The sequence below is a fragment of the Rhinolophus ferrumequinum genome, chromosome 5 (genome assembly GCF_004115265.2).
Source record: "Rhinolophus ferrumequinum isolate MPI-CBG mRhiFer1 chromosome 5, mRhiFer1_v1.p, whole genome shotgun sequence".
Lineage (NCBI taxonomy): Eukaryota > Metazoa > Chordata > Mammalia > Chiroptera > Rhinolophidae > Rhinolophus > Rhinolophus ferrumequinum.
This window is the reverse complement of record NC_046288.1, coordinates 28391522-28416062: the sequence shown is the minus strand read 5'-3', so window position 1 is coordinate 28416062 and position 24541 is coordinate 28391522.

Below are 24541 nucleotides of genomic sequence, written 5' to 3'. Positions count from 1 at the left end.
CAGCTCACAGCAGCTCTCGCCTGCTGCCGGCTGCTCACGCTGGCTGCCGGCCACTCATGTTGACCTCTGGTTGCTCATGGCAGCCCAGCTCCAGGGAGAGCCATTGTTCACAATCTTAGCTAGAGAGGGCAGAGCTCACTGGCCCATGTGGGAATCAAACTGGCGACCTCGCTGTTAGGAGCATGGTTCTCCTTACCACCTGAGCTACCGAGCCAGACCCTTTTGGTTTTTTTTAGTCTTTTTTTGTTGTTGTTCTTATTGGGTGTTTTCTGCTACCTTATCTTCTAATTTGCTGATTGCACCTCTGCATCATGTAATTTATCGTTGTTTCCCTCTAATGTATTCAGCATTTCAGTTATGGTAGTCTTCATTTATGATTAAATCATTTTATGTTTCCTGTCTCCATTTTTATGCTTCTTAACTCTTGATGTTCTTTCTGAGGTGACTGAGCATCCTGATAACCAGTGTTTTGAACTATGGTTCTGGTAGATTGCTTGTCTCCATTTCTTTAGTTCTTTTTTTGGAGCTTTGTTCTGTTCATTTGGGACATTTTTCTTTGTCTCCCCATTTTGGCTGACGCTCTGTGTTTGTTTCTATGTATTAGGTTGCTGTGCCTCCCAGTGTTAGAAGAGTGACCTTACAAAGTAGGTGTCTTATGAGGCCCAGTGGCACAGTTTCCCTGGTCACCTGAGCCATGTGTTCCAGATGTGTCTCTTGTATGGGTTGTGTGTGCCCTTCTTTTATAGCTGAGACTTTGTTGTTGTTTACATGTCAGTGTGATGGAGTGATGCTCAGGCTGATTGCTTCTGAGGACTGATCATGACTACGGTGGTGGAGCTTCTGTGTAGGGGATGGCCCTACACAGCAAGATTTGCTTTAGCAGGGCTCTGGTGCCTGCCCACTCTGCCCTTTGGGTATGTTGTCCCTGTAGGCTACTGGGTGGTGCTCCATCTCTGTCAGAAGGTGGACACTGGGTATGCTAGCCACAGGCCCTTCTGTTAGAGGACCCAGTGCAGGACAAGTTCAGCAGCAGACTGTGCCCTGCCCAGGGCCACCTGTCATGAGCCACAAAGCAATCCACAGGTGCCTGCCACCTGCAATGGGCTTGAAGTTGCCTTGAGAGGCCAAGCCACAAATCAAACCTGGCTATCACTAGCGCCAGGCTTCAGGTTGCTCAGCCAGATATACCAGACATGCCAAAGCCAGATACTGCTTGTTTGGGTTTTGTGAACCTTTGAGAGATTTCAGGAAAATCTGTCACATGAGCCAAGACAGGTTGTTTGCAGCTTGAGCCAAGCCACTGGAAGCAGTTTGGATGTGCCCAAAAGTTGGGAGGGGCAGGATCTCAAAGAATCACTAGAGCAGGGTGAACGAATGGTCTCAGACAGGTTGATGGAGACTCAGATATGGTGGCCACTGGATCTGCATTCTGGGAGGGGGGATGACGCAACAAAGAAGCAATGGCTTCTGCCAGCTTCTCCGTCCAGGACAAAACTGCCCCTCCAGAACTCCCCCTGAAGCTAGTCAATTCAGTCCCTCCCTGTATGTCCCTGGAGCCTTTGAGCTGCTGCTCCTGTGCTGGAGCTCAGAGTAAATTTGTCAGTAAGTAGGTCAGTAAGCATGTGCCCGTTAAGAGGATCTCCTGGGACAGCAGCCACTCTCTGTCTTACTCAGCCAGAATCTTCACTGGTTTTCACAGCCCGAAATTGTGGGGACTTCTCTCCCTGGCACTGGAACCCTGGGCTGGGGATGCTGGTGTAGGGCTGGGATCCCTCACTCCTCAGGGGGAGGATCTCCATAGCTGAGATATCCCTCCTGATTTTGAAATGTCACATGTAATTTTGAGACCAGTTTGTTCCACATCTCTGCCTCTCCTACCAGTCTTGAGGTGGCTTCTTTTGTATGTCCTTAGTTGTAGAACTTTGATTCAACTAGACTTCAGGTGATTCTGAATGATGGTTGTTCTGGAGTTTAGTTGTAATTTTGATGTGGTCATGAGAGGAGATGAGCACAGTGTTTATCCACGCCACTATTTTGACCAGAAATCTCACTGTCTTCTTTCTCAATCTGTGGCAGCCTGGCTTCTATCCTCATCACTCTGTTGATGTATCTCTGGAATAAGTCCCTCACGCCCTCTGTATTACCATATCCAATATAAATATACTCTTATCTTTTTGGACTTCTCTGCTCTATTAGCTGAGTTGAATACTCTTTTTTTTTTTTTCCCCTGAAAAATTGTCTCCTCCACAGGTTGTGAGATTTGGAGGCTAGAAAGTGTGTTGTATTCGCTGTTTGCATTTATTCTTTCTATTTTTAGTGTTTGACACATAATAGGTACAAAATAAAGGTTTGTGGGACTTTTGAGTATGTCTGCAGCAAAGGGTGTGTATTTAGGAGTGGAGGGAGGTTAGGCAGGGACAAATGATATAACAAAGTATTGAAGATTTGAAAACCACACAAGTACGGAGAATATAGACTGTGAATTAATATAGTGGGCTGGGTGGGGGTGATTGTAGATAAGAGAGCATACAGTTTGTCTAAAGAGATGAGGTGCTATTAAAACTAACTAATGGCTGCTCAGCAGGACGTGTGGTCCAGTGTTGTCAAATCTTATCATGGACCTATGCTTATCATAAACCATGGATCTTATCATCAGACCTATGGACTGATGCTTATGTGATATCGTCTGATGATTACCTGTTGGCTATCACTTAAAAAGCCAATTGAAAATATCATGTAGGCCAAACAAAGCATATATGTAGACTGTATTTGCCCATGGGCTTCTAGTTTTCTATTTTGAGAGTATTCTCAAAGCTAAAGGAAGCCAGAGATGGGTTTTAAGAAAGAAAGTATTATGTTCAAAGTTATATTTCAGAAAGACCACACTGAGAAACAGACCATAGCATTTGTTGAAATGATAATAGTGCGATTTCAAATAAATGTTGACAGGACGTATTTTTTCCATTTAATTAAAGCCATTGGGTTAACTTATAATTATCAGGAAAAAAAGGTTAGCTTTTCCATCATACAATATACAAAAATTTTACAATGCATTATTTGAATATGAAAAACAGAAACATAAGATATCAAGAAGATATAGCTACATATTTCATCTAAGAGTGAAAAAGTTCTTTTAAAGTAAATACGTAAAGACAAACACCAGAGAGAAAGTAATGTAATATCTTCCTTAAATAAAACTGAAAGGCGAAAAAAAAAAAAAAAAGAAAAGAAAGGAAAGAAAAAAAACAGAAAGCAACTCTAAGAGGAAAAGTACAATAAGAAAAGAAAAATATTTATCATATTTATCACAAATGGATCATGTATATATAACTAGCTCTTTTATTATCAGTAAGAAAAATATTGAATAGGAAAGCGAGCAAAAGTTAAACACTAACAATCATCAAATAAAAAATACAAATAGTGAATTAACATATAGACACGTTTCAATATCCTAGTAATCAAAGCGGTACATATTAAACTGTAATAATAAAATGTTTTTTTGTCATAAAGTTTAAAAAAATGATGATGATATAACAACTAATGTCAGTGAGTGTGGGAAAGTGGGAGATTTCACTCAGGTGGGTATGAGGATAAACTGGCACAGTTTTTCTAGAGGGCTATTTGATAATGTGTATCTAAAGCTTTTAACCCAGCAATTTCCCTTCTGGAACTTTAGCCTGTTGAAGTAATAATGTGTCAAAAGACTTATGAAGGACATCCATTGTTTATCATATTGAAAAACAAAAACAGTATCTCCTGGGAATTAGTTAATAAATTGAACATACGAGGTCTGACAATTAAGTTCATGAACTTGTTGCAACGATGTTGCTAACCTTTTATAGCATCAGTGGGATTATTTATTATGAATTTGTACCAACTGGACAGTTAACCAAACTTACTGTTAACCAAACTTACAGCTGAAAAGGCTGTGTGAACAAGTTAGACAAACTTTTCGCCAATTCATGGCTCTTGCATCACGACAATGCACCAGCTCACATGGCACTGTCTGTAAAGGAGTTTTTAGTCAGTCAAATAACTGTATTGGAACACCCACCCTAATCATGTGATCTGGCCCCAATGACTTCTTTCTTTACCCAAAGAGAAAGGAAATATTGAAAGGAAGGCATTTTGATGACATTCAGGACATCAAGGGTAATACGACGATAGCTCTGATGGCCATTCCAGAAAAAGAGTTCCAAAAATGCTTTGAAGAATGGACTAGGCGCTAGCATTGGTGCATAGCTTCCCAAGGGGAGTACTTTGAAGGTGACTGTAGTAATATTCAGCAATGAGGTATGTAGCACTTTTTCTAGGATGAGTTTGTGAACATAATTGGCAGACCTTGTATACACAAACAAAATAAAATGCAACAATTACAAATTATGTTGTAAAAGAAAATTAGATGACCATGGAAATTGTTGTTTACATATTGGTAAATGGACAAAGCAAATTCCAAACTCTGCTGTAGTAATCTCACGTCTGTTAAAATATGTATGTCTGTGCTGAACAAGCACTGGAAGTGCAGATAAGATCATATTATCAATGGTTATCTCTGTGCCTCAGGAATTTTCACATTTTCCTCATTTTTACAATGGTCATGTGTATTCTTTTGCTAGGGTGACCATTGCAAACTTCCCCAGACTGAGTGGTTTAAACAACAGAAATTTATTTTCTCAAAGTATTGGAGACTGGAATTTCAAGATCAGGTGTTGGCAGATTCAGTTTCTCCTTAAGCCTCTCTTCTGGGCCTGAAGATAACTGTCTTCTTATTGTGTCCTCACATGGCCTTTTATCAGTGTGTGTACATTCCTCATGTCTCTCTTCTTATAAGGACACCAGTCATGGGGATTAGAGCCCCACCGTAATGGCCTCATTTTAACTAAATCACCTCTTTAAAGACTATTTCCAAATAGGTTTACATTCTGAGATACTAGGGATTGGGTCTTCAACATATCAGTATTTTGGGGGGCATAATTCAGCCCACATTACCATATATTTGTTTTGTAATCACAGTTATTCGGTACATGAAAGTGCCAATAATATTAGGGACTTATGGGGATAGGAAGATTTTTAATGAAAACATCTTTCATTGTTTACAAATAAGAAAAATATTTTTCCCTTGTAGGAAAAATTGACTTCAGTTTATATGAGAAGGCAAAAATATATCCATTTAAATTATGTTTGGAAGATTGACACACATAGCTTTTGATCTGGCTACAGTGGACGTTATTTGTCAGGCTATAAAGGGAAAGAGAGAGCTCTAATATTTAATGAGTACTTTGTGAGTACTACTATGAGAGTTTAATGCTAATGAATACTACTATGTACTAGACTCTGCATTTTACAAACATCTTGTTTAGCCCTCCCAAACAGGTGAGATAATTTGCACACAGTGACACACATATGAGGACCACAGATAGGTAGTGGGGTTTCATGGAACTTAGGACTGCCTGACTCTGAGCCTGTTGCCCTTACTTGCTGCACTGCAACCACCTATCTAGTTTTGTGATATACTCTATTAATTCAGCACCAATCACTCTTTATTCGAGTATTAAGACTGATTTTCTTCCTTAAAATTTTTTTCATGAAAATTTTAAGTACTGCACTTAGTTTATTGCATTGATTTTTCTCTAAGAGCTCAGAGGACTTTGGGCAAAGAGTTTGATATGTCATTTAGAGATATTATTATTCCTTTTGTTCATTGTTTTGAATTTACCAATCTCAACACACACACACACACACGCACACACACACGATTCTTTTAAAGAATTTATTATCTAGAGAACAATTAAAACAGATTTGCAGAGCTGTCAGAAGTGCTTACAGAAAAGAATGACTACACATTCTTCAGCGTCATGCTGTCTTTGTCATATCAGAGGAAGAGTACATTTATTCTTCAAAGATATATAATTTAAAGTTAGCTTTTTGGAGGGTTGATGGCATGCTGAAATTATAGAAGTGCATTTTTTGGATTGGTGAAGATTTGTGAGAAAGGATGTATAAAGAAAATTTTAGTTACTAGAGCCACATGTTTCTGAGAAGAATACCAATTTCTTTTGCTTGACATTTTAATTTTGTAGATAGAATTTGTTATTAATTGATAAATTGTTTTATAGCATCATGTTAACAGTTCATGGAAATTTACATGGTAATAGTTTTCAACGTAACCAACATCAACTGTTTTGGTTAAAAAAAATACATGATTATAATTTGATTTGTGATTAATGAAGCTTCGCCTATGAACAACATACACCTCTGAGTTTTTACTAACTTCTTCCACGATTAGGATGTCATGAAGCTACTCATTGACAGATTTCTATTTCTTTCTACAGGCATGTTCCATTTTTTAAATGTTAATTGAACATTCCAACCTTATTAACAGATTGCTAGAGGTCTTTGTTATTTATCATTGAACTTATAGAAAAACATATAAAAATACTCAAGAGAGAATTCACTAATATTTCTAATGGTATATGGATCATTCCAGGAATTTGGAGGACAGAGGGATTTCCTCCAGAGTGGCTCCTTTGGCTTGGTGTCATCCACATTCCTATGTGATGACTCAAAGTTTCATTTTTGAAATTTAGCCCAATAGTTTTCTACTGCAGGAATATGTTTGATTTTTCTGGAAAGAAGTTACTCAATTGTGATTGTAGGTAATATAGTTTGGGGGTACAGTAATTACAGCAGGTAAATAAGGACATTATTCTATGTTGTGAGTGGTTATTGTTTTAGTCATTGTGATAGATGGATACTTAACTTTCATGATTGGTTATGATAGAAGTAGTAGAAATTGTAGCTTGCCCTTTGTATTTACGTATCTTTTCTACTAAAAGCTCAAAGCAAATTACAACTATACATTTAACCCAGGAAATTTAACAGCAATGCTTTAAGCTGGGAAAAAGAAAAAGATTTTGAAAGCTTATATTCCACAGTTGGAGTGTGTGCTTGTCTGTATGGATTGACTGAAGAAGTGATAGAGATAGTTAAAGTAGTAAGATCTGGAGCTGTGTTTGTTGTGGTAGCAGGGAATATAATTAGAGAAGTGGTTATGGCTAGTTCAGTTGTGGTCAAGGTAATTATAGTTCGGGGAGTGGATGTTTCAGTTCTAGCACTGGTCATTTCTAGTTTGACATTGGGGCTGGAATTGTTTTGTGTTCAAGTTTGTCAATGAAGTGATTTCAGGTACAGTGATGTGCTCTGGAGTGATTTTGAGTACAGCAGTGATTGCTGGGGTTTCAGGTTGAGTGATTGTTAATGGGTTTTGTTAATGGTTTTGGATTCAGTGGTAGTCTCAAGGGTGATTTCATGTTCAGTAGAGATTTCTGGGGTGTTTGTGGGTTAAGCAGAGGTTGCCAGGGTGGATTGGAATTTGGTGATTATTCTTGGGATAATTTCAGATTCATTAGTGGTCTCTGAGGTGGTTTTTCCATTTGCTGGAGGTTTCTGTAGTAGTTCCATATTAAGATGTGTTTTCTGGTGTGGTTTCATGATCAGAACTCTTCTAGGCACGGGTTTGGATATGGCAATATTTCTTGACTGGTTTCAAGTTTGGCTGTGGTCATTGGGATGGTTTTAGGCTGAGTGGTGACCTCAAAAACCCAAAACCTTGGGTTCAGTGATGGTCTCTTAAATGTATTCATGTTGATCAGTTGTTTCTGGAGTGGTTTTGGGTTCAGCAATAGTTTCTGGGGATGGTGTAGTTTCAGGTTTGGTGTTTTTTTTTTCTTCTTTTTTTAAGGAGATCAAGTTTAGTGATGGTCATTGGCGAGGTTTCAAGTTCAGTTCTCTCAGGGGTTGTTTTGGATTCACTGGTGGTTCCTTGAGTGGTTTTAACTTCAGCAGTGATCGCTGGGGGTAGTTTCAGTTTCTGGAGTGATCTCTGAGATGGATTAGGATTCAGCAGTGTTTTCTGGGGTAGTTCAGTTTCAGCAGTGCTCTCAGAATGTTTTTGTGTTTAACAGTAATCTAAGGAGGTGGTTTCAAATGTAATGACAGTTTCAGGGTTTTTTTCCTGTTTAGGGATGTTTTCCATAGTGATTGTGGGTTCAGTGGTGATTTCTTTGTTGATTGCATGTTCAGCAGTCATTTCTGGAGAGGACACAGACTTAATAGTGGTTTTTTGAATGGTTTCAGGTTCAGCAGTGGTTTCAGGTGTGGTTTCTGGGGTGGTTTTCAATTTGGTGTTGGTCAATGTAGTTACTTTGGGTTCAGTAGTGAACACCGTGTTGGTTTTGGGTTCAGTGGCAGCCTCTTCTGGGGTTTCAAGTACATCAGTGGTCTCTGAAGGGGTTTTGAGTTGATCAGTCATTTCTGGGATAATTTCCAGCTGAGTAGTGGATTCTGGAATAGCTTCAGAAACTTGTATGGCCTCTGCAGTGATTTTAGGTTGAGCAGTGTTTTTTACAATGTTTTGGGGCTCAAGTATGGTTTCTGTGGTGATTTTAGGTTGAGCAGTGTTTTTTACAATGTTTTGGGGCTCAAGTATGGTTTCTGTGGTGATTTTAGGTTGAGCAGTGTTTTTTGCAATGTTTTGGGGCTCAAGTATGGTTTCTGTGGTGATTTTAGGTTGAGCAGTGTTTTTTGCAATGTTTTGGGGCTCAAGTATGGTTTCTGTGGTGATTTTAGGTTGAGCAGTGTTTTTTACAATGTTTTGGGGCTCAAGTATGGTTTCTGTGGTGATTTTAGGTTGAGCAGTGTTTTTTACAATGTTTTGGGGCTCAAGTATGGTTTCTGTGGTGATTTTAGGTTGAGCAGTGTTTTTTGCAATGTTTTGGGGCTCAAGTATGGTTTCTGTGGTGATTTTAGGTTGAGCAGTGTTTTTTACAATGTTTTGGGGCTCAAGTATGGTTTCTGTGGTGATTGTAGGTTGAGCAGTGTTTTTTACAATGTTTTGGGGCTCAAGTATGGTTTCTGTGGTGATTTTAGGTTGAGCAGTGTTTTTTACAATGTTTTGGGGCTCAAGTATGGTTTCTGTGGTGATTTTAGGTTGAGCAGTGTTTTTTACAATGTTTTGGGGCTCAAGTATGGTTTCTGTGGTGATTTTAGGTTGAGCAGTGTTTTTTACAATGTTTTGGGGCTCAAGTATGGTTTCTGTGGTGATTTTAGGTTGAGCAGTGTTTTTTACAATGTTTTGGGGCTCAAGTGTGGTTTCTGTGGTGATTTTAGGTTGAGCAGTGTTTTTTACAATGTTTTGGGGCTCAAGTGTGGTTTCTGTGGTGATTTTAAGTTGAGCAGTGTTTTTTACAATGTTTTGGGGCTCAAGTATGGTTTCTGTGGTGATTTTAGGTTGAGCAGTGTTTTTTACAATGTTTTGGGGCTCAAGTATGGTTTCTGTGGTGATTTTAGGTTGAGCAGTGTTTTTTACAATGTTTTGGGGCTCAGGTATGGTTTCTGTGGTGTTTTTAAGTTTGGTGGTGGTAACTGATGTTGTTTCGTGGTCAGCAGTATATTTTGAATTAGGTTTGGGTTCATTGTCAGTTCCTTGTATGATTTCATGTTGGATTGTGGTCTCAGAGATTGTTTTCAATTCTGCAGGGTTCTGTACAGTGGCCTCTGGGGTGGTTTCAAGTTGAGAAATGTTTTCTTTTGTTGTTTTAGTTTCAGTTGTGGTCTCGGGGGTGCTTTTGTTTTCAGCAGTGATTTTTGATGGACTTTCAAGTTTAATGGTGGTTGTTTGGATTGCTTCTGGTTGAAGGGTGTTATGTGTGGTACTTTTGGGTTTAATGGTGACGCCTTGGTTGGTTTCATGTTCAGTAGTGTTTTCTGGGCTTACTTTAAGTTTGGCGGTGGTCACTGAAAGTACACTGGGTTCAGCAGTAAACTCTGTGTTGGTTTTGAGTGTACTGGCATGTTCTTGTATGGATGCATGTTTACGTGTACTCTCAGTGATGGTTTTCTGTACACCAAATATGTCTGGGACACTTTTCAGTTGATTAGGGGACTGTAGGATGATATTATAAACTTTTGTGACTGCTGGGATGGTTTTATGTTCAGTAGTGTCTTCTATAGTAGTGTGTTTGGTTTTAAGTGTGTTTTCTGTAGTGGTTTTGAATTCGTTGGTGGTTACTGATGTTGCTTTGTGTTCACCAATGTTCTCTGGATTGGGTTTGAGCTCTGTGACAGTCTCATGTGTGCTTTTGTGTTTAGCAATATTTTCTGGGTTGGTTTCAGATTCGACAGTGGTGTCTTTTGTTGTTTCAAGTTTAGTGACGGTATTTTGTGTTGTTGCACGTTCAAGGATATTGTTTTTGGTGGTTTTGGATTCAGTGGTGAACTTTTTGTGGTGGTCATATTCAACATTCAATTCTGGAGGGATTTCAGATCTAATAGTCATTCCTTGTGTAGCTGCAGGTTCATCCGTGATTTCTAGAGTGGGTTTGCTTTCAAGTGTAATTTCTGGGATCATTTTTATTTTGTTAGTGGTCACTGATGTTGCTTTGTATTCAGCAGTATTTTCTAACTTGGTTTTGGGTTCAGTGGCAATCTCTTGTGTGACTTTGTATTCATCCGAAGTTTGGAGTTTGTCAGTGTTTTTTGAGGTGGTTTCAGTACCTGGGGTGGCCACTGTGATGCTTTCAATTTCAGCAGTTATTTCTGGGAAAGTTTCAGTTCCAGCAGTGGTGTCAGGCATGGTTTTATATCTACCAGTGTTTTTCAGGATGGTTCCAAGCTTGGTGGTGGTTTTTGGGATGGTTTTTTGTACATTGGTTGTCTCAGGAGTTGGTTTGTGTTCAGTGTTGATTTTTGGAGTGGCTTTAGATTGGGAAGTGGTTTCTAGGTTAGGTTTGGTTTCAAAGGCAGGCTCTGGAATCGTTTTGATTTTCATGGTGGACACTGAGATTGTTTTTATTTGAGAAGTATTCTCTGTGTTGGTGATTGTTTTAGCATTTGTTTTTGGTGTGGTACTAAGGTTAATAGTGGTGTCTGGGGTGGTTTCAATTTCATCCATGGTTTGTAGATTCTGTTTGCGTTCAAAGGTAGTTTCTGGGGTGGTTGTGAGTTTTATGGTACCCACTAAGGTTGTTTTGGGTGCTGAATTCTTTTTTGGTTTGCATTTTTTTGTAGTCTTTCTTGTGGTCTGTTTTTCAGCATTGGTGTGTGAGGTGGTTTGGGGTTCAGCAGTGTTTTGGGGGGTGGCTGTATGTTTAGAGATGATTGAAGAAACTTCAGTAATAATTCGAGTGCCAGTAGATTCATCTATAGTGCTAATATCCAGTTTCTTGGGCAGAAATGAGGTGATCGGTGCTTCTGAAGGAATTTTTGAAAGGATTGTTGTAAATTGATTTTGAAATACAGAGCTAGAAAGACAAATTACACGACCTGAAGATAGTGTTCGATATGGCCCCTTACATTTATTTTTAGGTCTAAGTTTCTTTCTTTGTGCCAATATAGGTTTTGTATTATTATATATAGTCATTGTGTGTGGGATTATGTGAAAGTGAACAGAGTTATTTTTTGGAAGAAAACCTTGTTTGGGGGCAGGTAAAATACTTTCCTGGCCAACTTTCCATTGAATGAGTACTCTGTTTTCTTTCTCAGTCTTAGTTTGCTGAAAAAAGAGAGGAGAGATTATTATTCATAAATAACACAATTATTAAAGCTTAGATGAATCAAACATCTATATTTGAAAGTCTTTTTATTTTTATTTTTTGGTGAACTACAGCACACATACATAAAATATAATGTATAGTTCAATGAATTAAGAAGGCAAACATCTATGTAACCACACACAGATAAATAAATAAATAGAATATTGCTATTATACCAGTAGACCCTTTTGGCCCCTCCCCCATTTTTACCCTTCCTTTCTGTTAAAAGTAAATCACTTTCTTAACTGCTAACACTTGTGTAGACCTCTTTTGAATTTTCTCTTTGTGGAATCATGCAATATATAATGATTTGTGTCCAGCTTTGTTTATTTGTTTTATTAAATTTATTGGGGTGATATTGGTTAATAAAATTATATAGGTGTCATGTATACAATTCTATAATACATCATCTATATATCGCATTGTGTGTTCACCACCAAAAGTCAAATCTCCTTCTGTCGCTATATATTTGACCCTCTTTACCCTCTCCTATCTTCCTCTCTTCCCGTTCCCTCTGGTAAACACTAAGCCGTTGTCTTTGTCAATGAGGTTTTGCTTGTTTGTTCATCTTGTTCACTTTTTCCTTTCAGCTTTATATCCCACATCTGAGTGAAATCATATGGTTCTCAACTTTTTCTGTCTGACTTATTTCACTTAGCATGATAATCTCAAGCCCCATCCATGCTGTCACAAATAGTAGTATTTCACCTCTTCTTATGATTGAATAATATTCCATTGTATATATGTACTACATCTTTATCCAATCATCTATTGAAGGACACTTCAGGTGATTTCATGTCTTGGCTACCATGAATAATGATACAATGAACATAGGGGTACATATATCTTTAGGGATACATTTTTTTCAGAATTTTTTGGTAGATACCCAGGAGAGGGATTTCTAGGTCATATGGTAATTTTATTAATTTTTTGAGGAACCTCGACACTGCCTTCCATAGTGGCTGCACCAATCTACATTCCCATCAACAGTGTATGAGTGTTCCTTTTTCTCCATAGCCTCTCTAACACCTGTTATTATTTGTCTTGTTGATAATAGGTCTTCTAATAGGTGTGAGGTGATATCTCATTGTGGTTTTGATTTGTATTTCCCTAATAGCTAGTGAAGTTGAGAATCTTTTCATGTATCTGTTGGTCATTTGTATGTCTTCTTGGGAGAAGTGTCTGTTCAGGTTCTCTGCCCATGTTTCAATTGGATTGTTTATTTTTTGTTGTGTTATATGAATTCTTTATATATTTTGGATATTAGCTCCTTCTCAGAAATGTTGTTTGCAAATATCTTCTTCCATTTGTTGGTTGCCTCTTTGTTTTTTTGATGGTTTCTTTTGCAGTGCAGAGGCTTTTTAGTTTGACATAGTCCCATTCAGTTCATTTGGCTTTTACTTCCCTTGCCTTTGAGGTCAAATTCATGAAATCATTTGAATCCAAATCCATACACTTATTACCTATGTATTCCTCTATGAAATTTATTGTTTCAGGTCTTATGTTTAGGCCTTTGATCCATTTTGAGTTCATTTTGATGCAGGGTGACAGCAGTCTAGTTTCTTTCTTTTGCATGTGGCTTTCCAATTTTCCCAGCACCATTTATTAAAGAGGCTTTTTTTCCTGCATTGTGTGCTTTTGGCTCCTTTGTAAAAAAATATTTGCCCGTATATATGTGGGTTTATTTCTAGGTTCTCAATTCTGTTCCATTGGCCTGTGTGTGTGTTTTTCTGCCAATACCACATTCTTTTTTTATTATTAAAATTTATTGGGGTGACAATAGTCAACAAAATTACATAAGTTGCAGGTGTACAATTCTGTAAAACATCATCTATATATTGCATTGTGTGTTCACCACCCAGAGTCAGTTCTCTTTCCATCGCCATATATTTGACCACCTTTACCCTCCATGAAGTACTGCCATTTGCAACAATATGGATTATTAAGCTAAGTGAAATTAGTCAGACAGAAAAAGTCAAGAACCATATGACCACATATATGTGGGATATAAAATTGAAGCCAATAAAGAAACAAGACAAACAAAGAAATGTTTTGATTATTGCCACTTTATAGTATAAACTGAAGTCAGGGAGTGTGATACCTCTGCTTATGTTTTTTTTTCTCAGGATTGCTTTGGCTATTTGGGGTCTTCTGTGATTTCACACAGATCTGATGATGTTTTGCTCTATTTCCTTTAAAAATGTCATTGGGATTTTGATGGGGATTGCATTAAATCTGTATATTGCCTCGGGTAATATGGCTATTTTAACTGTGTTGATTCTTCTAATCCATGAACACAGTATATCTTTCCATTTCTTTTTGTCTTCTTCCATTTCTTTTAATAATGTCTTGTAGTTTTCAGTGTATAGGTCTTTCACATCCTCTGTTAAATTTATTCCTAAGTATTTTGTTCTTTTTGTTGCAATTGCAAAAGTAATTTTTTTTTATTTCTGTTTTCTGCAATATCATTGTTAGTATATAGGGATGTAATGAAATTTTGTACGTTGATTTTGTATCCTGCAACTTTACTGTTTTTTGCTTATTGTTTCTAATGGGTTTTTTGGTGGAGTCTTTAAGGTTTTCTATGGAAGGAATCATGACATCTGCAAAAAATGACAATTTGACTTTTTCATTTCCAATTTGGATACCTTTGTCTTGCCTGATTGCTCTGGCTAAGACTTCTAATACTATGCTGAGTAATAGTGGTGAGAGGGGACATCTTTTTCTTGTTCCTGATTTTGCATCTAGCTTTTTTTCCCAATATAATGTTTGTGAGATTATTCGTATTCTTGTGTGTAACTGTAATTAATTTTTAAAAGTCATCATAGAGTAGTCTCTCATATAAATTCACCACACATATATCCATTGTGCACTTTATGGACCTTTAGGATATTTTCTGTGTTTGGTTATTAGAAATGATGTTACTCTGAACTCCCTTGTACATATCTGTTGGTATAGATTTTTATCAACACTTGCTATAGAAATTCTTTTTAATTATAATCATATAATTTTAATCATTCTGATTAATGTGAAGTATTATTATGCTTTGTATTAGCATTTCCCATAACATATGAAGGTGAATTCTTTTACAGATATTTATTGGCTACTTGAATATAACCACGGTCTTGAAAATATTTTATTATCTTATAGACACTTTAATGTATTATCTTTTACTTTGAGGTCGACAGTTAACTCGTTTTTTTTGGGGGGGAGAATGAGACAGGTGTCATGATATGAATTTGGGATCAGGCTTCATTTTTTGTCTCATTTTCCCCCCCAATTTGCATTCTAATTTACTCAGTACCTTTACTGAAAAGTATATCCTTTCTCCATTGATCTGTAATATCATCTTTGTTATAAATTAGTTGTCCATACATTTATTGGTCTGTATCTGGGCTTTCTATTTTGTTCCAGTGGTATCTTTGTTTAGCCTTTGCCAAAACCATACTTCATAATTATTGTGGCTTTATATCATCGTAATAATCAGTAGAGAAATTCCGTGAAGAAACATTTTCCTTTCCTTTCCTTCCTTCCTTCCTTCCTTCCTTCCTTCCTTCCTTCCTTCCTTCCTTCCTTCCTTCCTTCCTTCCTTCCTTCCTTCTTTCGTCCTTCCTTTTCCCCTCCCTCTCTCCTTCCTTCCATCCCTTTGATGCTGTTTGCATGCCAGGGGGAGGGATTGACCTTCAGGCTGATCGGTTGTGAAGACTTGCTATGACTATAGTGGAAGAGCTGTTGTGCAGGGGCTGATCCTACAGAGCAGGATGTGCTTTATCAGGGCTCTGGTGCCTGCTGAGTCTGTCCTTTGGATATGTCATTTGTGGACATGGTTGGGTGGTCTGAAGATGGCCACTGTGTGTGTTGGTTATGGTGCCTCTTGAAAGGCTGTCTGTTGTGGGCCAGGGTCAGTTGTGCCTTGACTTGGCCACTTGGTCTAAAAGTGATCTGCAGGTGGCTGTCCCTTTTTCTGGAATTGGAAGCTGAGCTGTGAATTGAGGCTAGACGTTGCTAGTGCCAGGCTTGGGGCTGCTTAGGAAAAGGTACCAGGCAAGCTTAGGCCAGATGTTGCTTGTTTGGAGTTTGTAAACCTTGGAGAGATTTTAGGAAACTCTGCAGCATGAGCCAAGACAGGCCATTTGTATGGAACAGCCACTGGAAGCAGCTTGGGTGGGCTAAAATGTTGGGTGAGGTGGGGTCTTAGGGAATCACCAGGGCAGGGAAAACAGTGTTAGCCAGGTTGATGGAAACTCAGATATGGAGCCTACCTATTTGTGCAGGCTGGGTTGGGGGAGGGTTCAACAAAGGAACGATGGATTCTGCGAGAACTTTTGTTTAGGAAAAAGCTGCCCCTCCAGCCCTTGCCATGAAATCAGACAATTCAGTTCCTCCCCAAATGACCCTGGTGTCTTTCAAACCACTGTCCCAGTTCATCAGCAATTAGTCCATCTGCATTTCATTTAAGAGGTGTGTCTTGTACTCCAGCTGCCCTTTGTCTCACTCAGCCACAATCTCTGCTGGATTTCACAGCCAGAAGATATGAGGACTTCTCTCCTGGCATTAGAACCCTGGGCTGGGAGTCTGGCATGAGGCCTGGACCCCTTATTCCTCAGGGGGGATATCCCTCTGACTGAGATATCCCTCTCTATTTTTAACCACTACATATGTGTGTGGGACTAGCCTATTCTATGTCTCTGCCCCTTCTACCAGTCTCTATGTGGCTTCTTCTGTATATCTTTAGTTATAGGGCTTGTGTTTAGCTAGAATTCAGGTTAGTCTTGTTAATGGTTGTTCTGTAGTTTAGTTGTATTTTTGAGGTGCTTTGGGAGGAGGCAAGCACAGTCTTTACCTACTCCACCATCTTCTGCTCTATAATTTATTTTTTTGGGTAAATCTTTGTTAGTTTGGGGACTTAATATTATACTCATTTAATAAAATAAACTTGCAATATTATTTTCTGTGCTGTCAGATACTTTAAGAAGCTTTGAAATTTCTAATCTTTTAAGGTATAGATTTTCCTTGTGAAATCATTGGGACTAAGTGTTTTATGTAGGAGAGCTCTTTAATGCATTTTGTGTATTTTCTATGTTAACTTATCTGTTTAAACATTGTCTCTATAGGGGCAAATTTTGATAAGTTGTATTCGTCATGAAGTATCTGTTTAATCCATTATTTATTTATATAAAATGGCCTATTAATTAAAAGATGGTTTTTTTATCCTTGTTATTTTTAATTTTGTGTAATTGTTTCCTTCCCTCTATTATAAATGAGATTTAAAAATTTATCTTTTTAAATACATTTTTTCAAAGAACCCATTTTTGGACTTTATAATATTAGTTTTTATTTTATTGTATTGTATACTAACTCATTAATGCCTGATTTTATCTTTTATAATTCTTTCTTTATGCTTTCTTTTAAGTTGTTCTTTTTCTAACTTTTCAAGTTGGTTGTTTAGTTCATTATTTTAATTTTTTCAGTTTAATTACTATTTAGGGCTATAAATTTTCCTTTGAGCATTACTTATGTTTTATTTCATTTATTTTAATGTTTGTGTTTCATTATTTTATTTTCTGGAAACCTGAGATTTCAGCTTGTATTTCCTCTTTGATTCCACAGATGTTTATTAAAGTATATTTCTTTTCTTCTTTCCACGCTGAAGGTCCTTTTTGTTTGTTACTTATTTTTAGGTTTATTGCATTGTGGTCAGGTTAGTCAGTTTTGTATTATGTTTAGTCTCTGAAGTGTTTTGTTTTAGAATTTCTTGTGGCCTAAGATATGCTCAATTTTGGGAAACATTTTTTTGGGTACTCGAAATGAAGTTATATTGTGTTATTATCAAGATTTAGATTTAAATATATACCTAAGAGATCTACTTTAGTAATTAAATTACTTAGTAATAAAGTTACTGTTTAAGCCTTTTTATCTACTTGATCTGTCTTAAATGAAGAGAGATTTCTTTAATTTTTCTATTATTGATGTGTTTTTTTTTTCAATTTTATCCTTGAATCTCCTCTAGTTTCTGATTTATGGAAGTTCTTACAAAAATATTAATAATATATTTTTGCTGATAATTATAACTTTTAGCATTATAATGTGTCTTCCTTCGTCTCTCTTATCTTCTTTTTGGTTGCATTCTACCTCATTATATAGCAGTATTGTGACCCCTTCTTTTCTTTTATTTGCATTTACCAGGTATATTTTGCATATTCTTTTATTTGTCAACCTTTCTGCATATCTTTGTTTCAGGTATCCCTTGTTTATAGTATCGTCGCTGGGTTTTGCTTTGTTAGGCAATCTGAAAATCTTTTTCTTTTTATAGGTGAGTTAAACTCATTTTCACTTATTGATATGATTCACATATTTGGACAAATGTTGATTTAGATTGACATATTTAGAATTTTTATTGTAATAGTTATCTGTTAGTTTTATACTGATTCCTTATACAATATACTTAATCTCATTTTTTGAATATGGTCTATTATTTCACTACTATGAACAATATTGAAATAAGCTAGTAAAGTTTTCTTTTCCAACCCTTTTCCTCTGACCTAGAATCTAATTTGAAATATTTTTTTTATTCTCCAATAATATCTAGAAGGCAACCAATGAGCTTATTTTACTTTCTGTGTGATCTTCTATGATTGACTACATAATATTGAAAGTTGTACTGTACCCACATTATGAGAGCATATAACCATTGCATACTATATCTTCTCCCTTATAAGCATAATTAAATCTTAGTTATATAGGTAAATACATATCCAATGCTCACCATGAACCCTTTTTTGTATCTTTCCTGGTATTGTGTTTTTCTTTTATTTTTAAATTGAGATATAATTGACATATAACATTGTGTTATGTATACAACATAATGATTTGACATATGTATATATTGTGAATTTATTACCAAGACAGTTTAGTTAACATCCATCAGCGCATATAGTTATGAAATTTTTTATTACTATGAGAACTTTAAAGATATACTTTCAGCAACTTTTAAATATACAATACAATACTTCTAACTATAGTCACCATGCTGTACGTTACACCTCCAGAGCTTATTTGTCTTAGTATTGGAAGTTTGTACCTTTTGATCATCTTCACATTTTTTACCACCCTATAACCTGTATCTGTTCTCTGTTCCAACCACCATTCTGATTTGTTCGTTGTACCTATGAGTTCAGGTTACTTTTAGATTTCATATAATAGTGATATCATATAGTATTTGTCTTTCTTTTTCTGTCTGATTTATTTCACTTAGCATAATGCCCTCAAGGTCCATCTATATCGTTGCAAATGGTAGAATTTCCTTCTTTTTTATGGCTTAATAATATTCCATTATATCAAAGTCTATGTTTATATCTATATATCTATCATCTATATCTTATCTTAGCTCATCTATCTAATCTCTCTCTCTATACATATCACATTTTCTTTATCCATTCATCCATCAATGGACACTTAGGTTGTTTCCATGTCTTAGCTACTATAAATAATCCTGCTATGTACATGGGGGTGCAGATAACTTTTCTTTTTCTAAAGACCCTAGTACAAGATCCAGAGACCTCAACCTAAAATAGTTACAGAGGTGTGACAAAAGAAAAAAAACTAAATTAATCATTAAAATTTCTCCAATATGTATAAATAATGTGAATATGAGAGGTGTGTATGTGCAGATATGTAAAGAAAAGGAAAAAACAAGAGGAAAGAGAGGAAGTTTCTGTTCCAACTTCACCTGATTGCTTGTAATTCCATGTCACTGAAATGAGCAAATAAAATTTGCCAAGCAAGAAGGTGGAAGTTAAGGATATAAATGTAATATTTAGTTTTTTAGTGCTTTGCAAAAGCACAAAGACTTTATAGCATATGCTCAACAAGTTCTACATTGTCATGCTGGGTTCAAGTTGTGGTGAATTTGGCCACTTTGGATATTTTTCATGGCTAGATTCTTAGCATCTAGTGAAAAGGGGGACATATTCTGATACACTCAATCTCCACTTATACAATAAGTGTTATTTCTTATTTAATTATATGATCCATTCTACTGTACCAGGTGTTGGCAAACTTTTCTGAGCACCATTTTAATGCTTTATGATATAATTCTTTTATGATTTAACATGTGTCACTTTATATGCATGTGCGTATGGAGAATCTATAATGCCCTGTGACTACTACAGAGGACAGGCACTATCGGTAGCCATGACTCAGTACAACTCTAGCTGTAGGCAACGACAGTTTGCTATCATTAAACTTTGCATTATCACTCCATAAAAACACTTTCGATAATGTACATACTAACCAAAAGTCCCCAAATCAGGTTTCTGAAATCAGGGCTTCTTTCAATCAACCGGAACACTTGTAGCTATCTATTCTAGAATGAGAGAGATGCTGGGGGAAAAAATCACTGACTGCCACTTGTAAGTTGTTTTGCCAGAAACAACTTAAGAAGGCTATTATAGACTCACACCTGTAAGCTAACTAAGGGATTTAGTCACTTAAAATGTTTCTAGATTTTTTAGCTAAAGACAAGGGAGTTTTGATTGCACTCTTGAGTTATGATCTGAGATAGTCCTCATTCTTGACCAGGGCCCAGATCCAAATACACTTGTACCTCAGTTAACTGATCGTCACAACGATACAATGTAGGTGTTGGGCAAGAGCGACAGGCAGTGATGGTTGCAGGGACAAGGGAGTATGGTCAGCCTAAGTTCACTGTCTAGGACTGGGTTTGAGGCCCAGCCGTGTCATTTAGTATGTTCCTGAGAAGTGAGATAGAGACCATTCCACCATCTGGAAAGTGGGGAATGATATTTGCCACATCGTAATACACATATTGTATTCTGCAAAGTGCTCAGTGAAATTTTCTGTTCTCAAAGTGTGTCAGTTCTTTCTCTTTCTCTCTTCTCCTTTCAGCAATTCCAGCTATATTAGTACACCAGCTTTCAAACAGTGCACAGAATGTCCTATTTCAAGAGGAAGCACAGTTGGGTAGAAATAGCTTAAGAAGTTTAAGAGGAAGAGAAATCCTTGTTCTCATAGATAATATGACCGTATTAATTTAGGAAATGTGCTTTATACAGCAATTTTGAGGAGCATAGGAGAACTGCCCTTTGCTGATGGTAATTTCTTTAAAAATATGTATAACTTTGTAGAGGTAGATTGAGATTATAGGAGGATATTTCTTTGGATGCCACTTCTACAAGTGGCTTGATTTCTATCAGGTAGGACAGAGATTGAGGGGGAGGGATAAGGCTGCTGAATATGAAAGGCAAAATTCATTGAAATTTTATTAACATTAGGTGACTATAGCCTGTTTAGAACCCACATATTAGAGAGATGACATGTTCAGTCCTAAGATTGCACACTGCATTGTATCACATTTATAAAACGTTTTTAGATTGTATATGTACACTTCTTTATTTCATCTTCATTTCTTGAACGACAACACTAGACTACAAAAGTTCTGTGTCCTACTCTATTAATAAAACTTAAACCATCTAGAAAGAATGTTCTATTATATAGAATAGAATAAATAGCTCATATTTATATGTCTTAATTCCTCTCTTTTTGTACAGTGCATTTTTACTAGTGAGCCAGGATGACCAGCTCATGAATCTGTGTTTAAAGGTCATTGAAAGCAGGAGTTAGTCCAATTTTTCAGAGCACCCCAAGCCAATTCTTTCTTTTTTTCTGGATCTGTGTATTCCATTCCATTTGTTACCAGGTTCATACCTCGTGCTACTGCTCTTTGTGCTTTGGAATGATCTTGATTTCCCCATTTTCATCCCCTGTGCCCTCTAAAAGACTATGGCTTGGGTCTAACCCTGTGGATCTTTGGATTCCAGGCTACTTTGGGTGGGATATATCACTCTGGCACCTAAGACCCAACCAACTCTCCTTGTACTCCAGCCTCTCTCAAGAAAACGCAGCCCTCAGATATTATATTTCTGCCATATTGATACAAATCAAAGAGCCACATTAAATAAGTTTTTATTGTTCTAATCAGTGGCTAGTAACCATATTTTTAAAGGTGATTATAAGCATCAAATTTATACTAAAGGGTTTTACAGTAAAAATTGAAGTTACAAAATCCAACTTTAATAACTAACAAATATTTCAGAGAAAAATTAAAGTATCTAAAATTTTAAATATTAGAGCTACTAAAATCACTGGGGAAAAACAATACTGATGTAAGATTTAACCACGGACATCACAGAGATGGCAGAATGAGGAATGATTCTTGAAATCTCCCCTGAAAGTTACAACAAATTGAACAGCTATAATTCAACAAAGGATTCCCTCCCTGTGTAACACCATCACGTCTGAGAAATCCACACATCAAATCACCTGAAGATGGGCAAATCAGGTGAGCAGGGGAGGAGGGAAGGGAGAAGTACAGAGACAAGGGCCATGGGCCTTAGGATGCAGACCTGAGCTCACTGCAATTCAGAGCTCACTTCAGTCCCAGAAGAAGAAAGAATTCAGGCTGCAGGTGCACCCCTGTGGCGCACAGTCCTGCCTGAGGGCTCAGCATATAATACGGTTATTTGGGGCAGAGACCTCAGGTGAGAACCGTGGTTTAAGCTTTCATTGCCAGACAGAAACAGAAAACAAAGACACAGAGCCTGGCCACGTCCCCCCTACCCTCCCAGAACTCACCCCATCCCCACCATCTCAGTGTTAGAAGTGGGCTCCAGAGGAAATGGAAGCAGTGTCAGATTAAAGAACAGAATATCTATAGCCCTGAGAATGCGGGCGATGGTCCCGCAGCCACAGATTCACAGTGCAACTAATTCTGGTGAAAGGGAAGGAACTATAGGAGTAAGACAGCGGTGGGCTGACAGTTGCTGTTGCTCAAAGTCACAAACACACCAGCCACCTCTCACAGCTCACCCGGCCCCACCTTTCTGAATGGATCCCTGCGGGGGCAACCAGAGCCACTGAGACACACAGGCTTTACATTGGGCTGCAGGGCATCATTGAGATTTCAGAAGCTCAGAACTCTGTCACCCTCCACATCCTCTCATGGAGGTGGTGACCTGAGACCCAGGAGACCTGCTCACAGAGGAGAAGCCCACCTTCCAGGGAAACCCCCCCATTGTGTGAGAAGCCGGAACATTGCAGAGAAAATGAAAAGCTACAGTCTGAGAGAAAATAAAAGGATGCAGCAGAAGAGAAAAATAAAATATTCTAGTCACACCTACTGGAAAGCAAAAGAAAGACCTCTTTATATCAACCTGCTGCAGAAGCCACTCCAGGAAGAGAAATAATAATTCATTAATTGCCATGAAGAACCAAGGTTACAAGGCAGCTCAGAAAGAAAATGAAAAATCTCCAGAAAATGAACTTAAAGACATGGAAATATATGACTTAAATGACAGAGAATTCAAGATTGCAGGTCTGAAAGTACTCCACAAGATGCAAGAAAACACAGATAGGCAGTTTAATAAACTCAGAAACACAATCAAAGAACAAAACGAACATTTCACCAAGGAGATTGAAATTTTATAAAGGAACCAAATAGAAATTCTGGAGAAGAACTCAATAAAAGTAATGAAGAATGAAATAGCCAGCTTAGGTAATATTGCTTACCAGATGGAGGAAAGAATTAGTGATATCAAAGATAGAAATGTGGAAATGACGTTTCCATATTTGGAAGAGAGAGACTTGAGAGTTTAAGAACTTTCTGACTCCATCAGAAAACACACTATAAAAATAATGGATATACCAGAAGGAGAAAAGAGGGAGAAGGGAACAGAGAGTATATTCAAACAAATAGTTGATGAGAACTTCCCAAACCTATGGAAAGAACTGGATCCTTGAATCCAAAAAGCAAATAGAACATCTAATTACCTCAATCCCAACAAGCCTTCTCCAAGGCACATTGTATTGAAGCTGTCAAAAATTAATGACAAAGGAAGAATTCTCAAGGCTCCCAGAAAAAAAGACATTAGTAACCTAGAAAGAAAGGCCCTTAGATTATCATCAGATTTTTCAGCAGAAACTCTACAAGCCAGGAGTGAGTGGAATCAAGAATTCAAACTATTGAAAGAGAGAAATTATGAGCCAAGAATAATATATCCAGCAAAGATATCCTTTAGATATGAAGAAGGAATAAAGAGCTTTCCAGACATAGAGAAGCTGAGGGAATTTTCTGACACATGACCTGCATTACAAGAAATACTGAAGAAGTCTATATGTCCTGAAACAAACAAACAAACAAACAAACAAACAAACAAACAAACAAACAAAATGAAAAGAATACAAACCATGAGCAATATTGTAAACAGACAGACAGAAGTAGAAAATGGCAACCCCTACACAAAACAGGATACTGTCCACTTAAACATAACATAAAGGGTAAAGAAGAAAACACATTGGAAAAAAAGGAAAAAGAAAAGAAAAAGACAAGTTTCTACTGCAACTCAGAAATCAACTCATAGCATAACTAGGGGTAACTTGTGACAACAAAGAAGGGGAGCGAGTAAAGGTCTGAATCTGCAAAGGGGAATGGAGATAAGAAGCATGCTGAAAAAAAAAAAGGGACTACTGTATATATGAAACTTTCTTTTACACAAACTTAATGGTAACCACTCAAAAAAAAAAAGAACTGAGATATATAACATAAAATAAAGAAGGAACAGAGGGAAAAATCGTAGAATACCACCACACTGAAATAACAGACAACAACAAAAAGGCAAAGAAACAATGGAGACACCATGCTACTAGAAAACAAAAGACAGAATGATAGGAAATCCTTATATATCAATAATCACCCTAAACATAAAAGGACTGAACTCACCAATAAAAGACACAGAATAGCAGATTGGATCAAAAAACAAAACCTAACCATATCTTGCCACCAAGAGATGCATGTTAGCTACAAGGGCAAATATAGACTGAAAGTGAAAGGTGGAAATTGATACTCCAAGTAAATGGTATTCAGAGAAAATCAG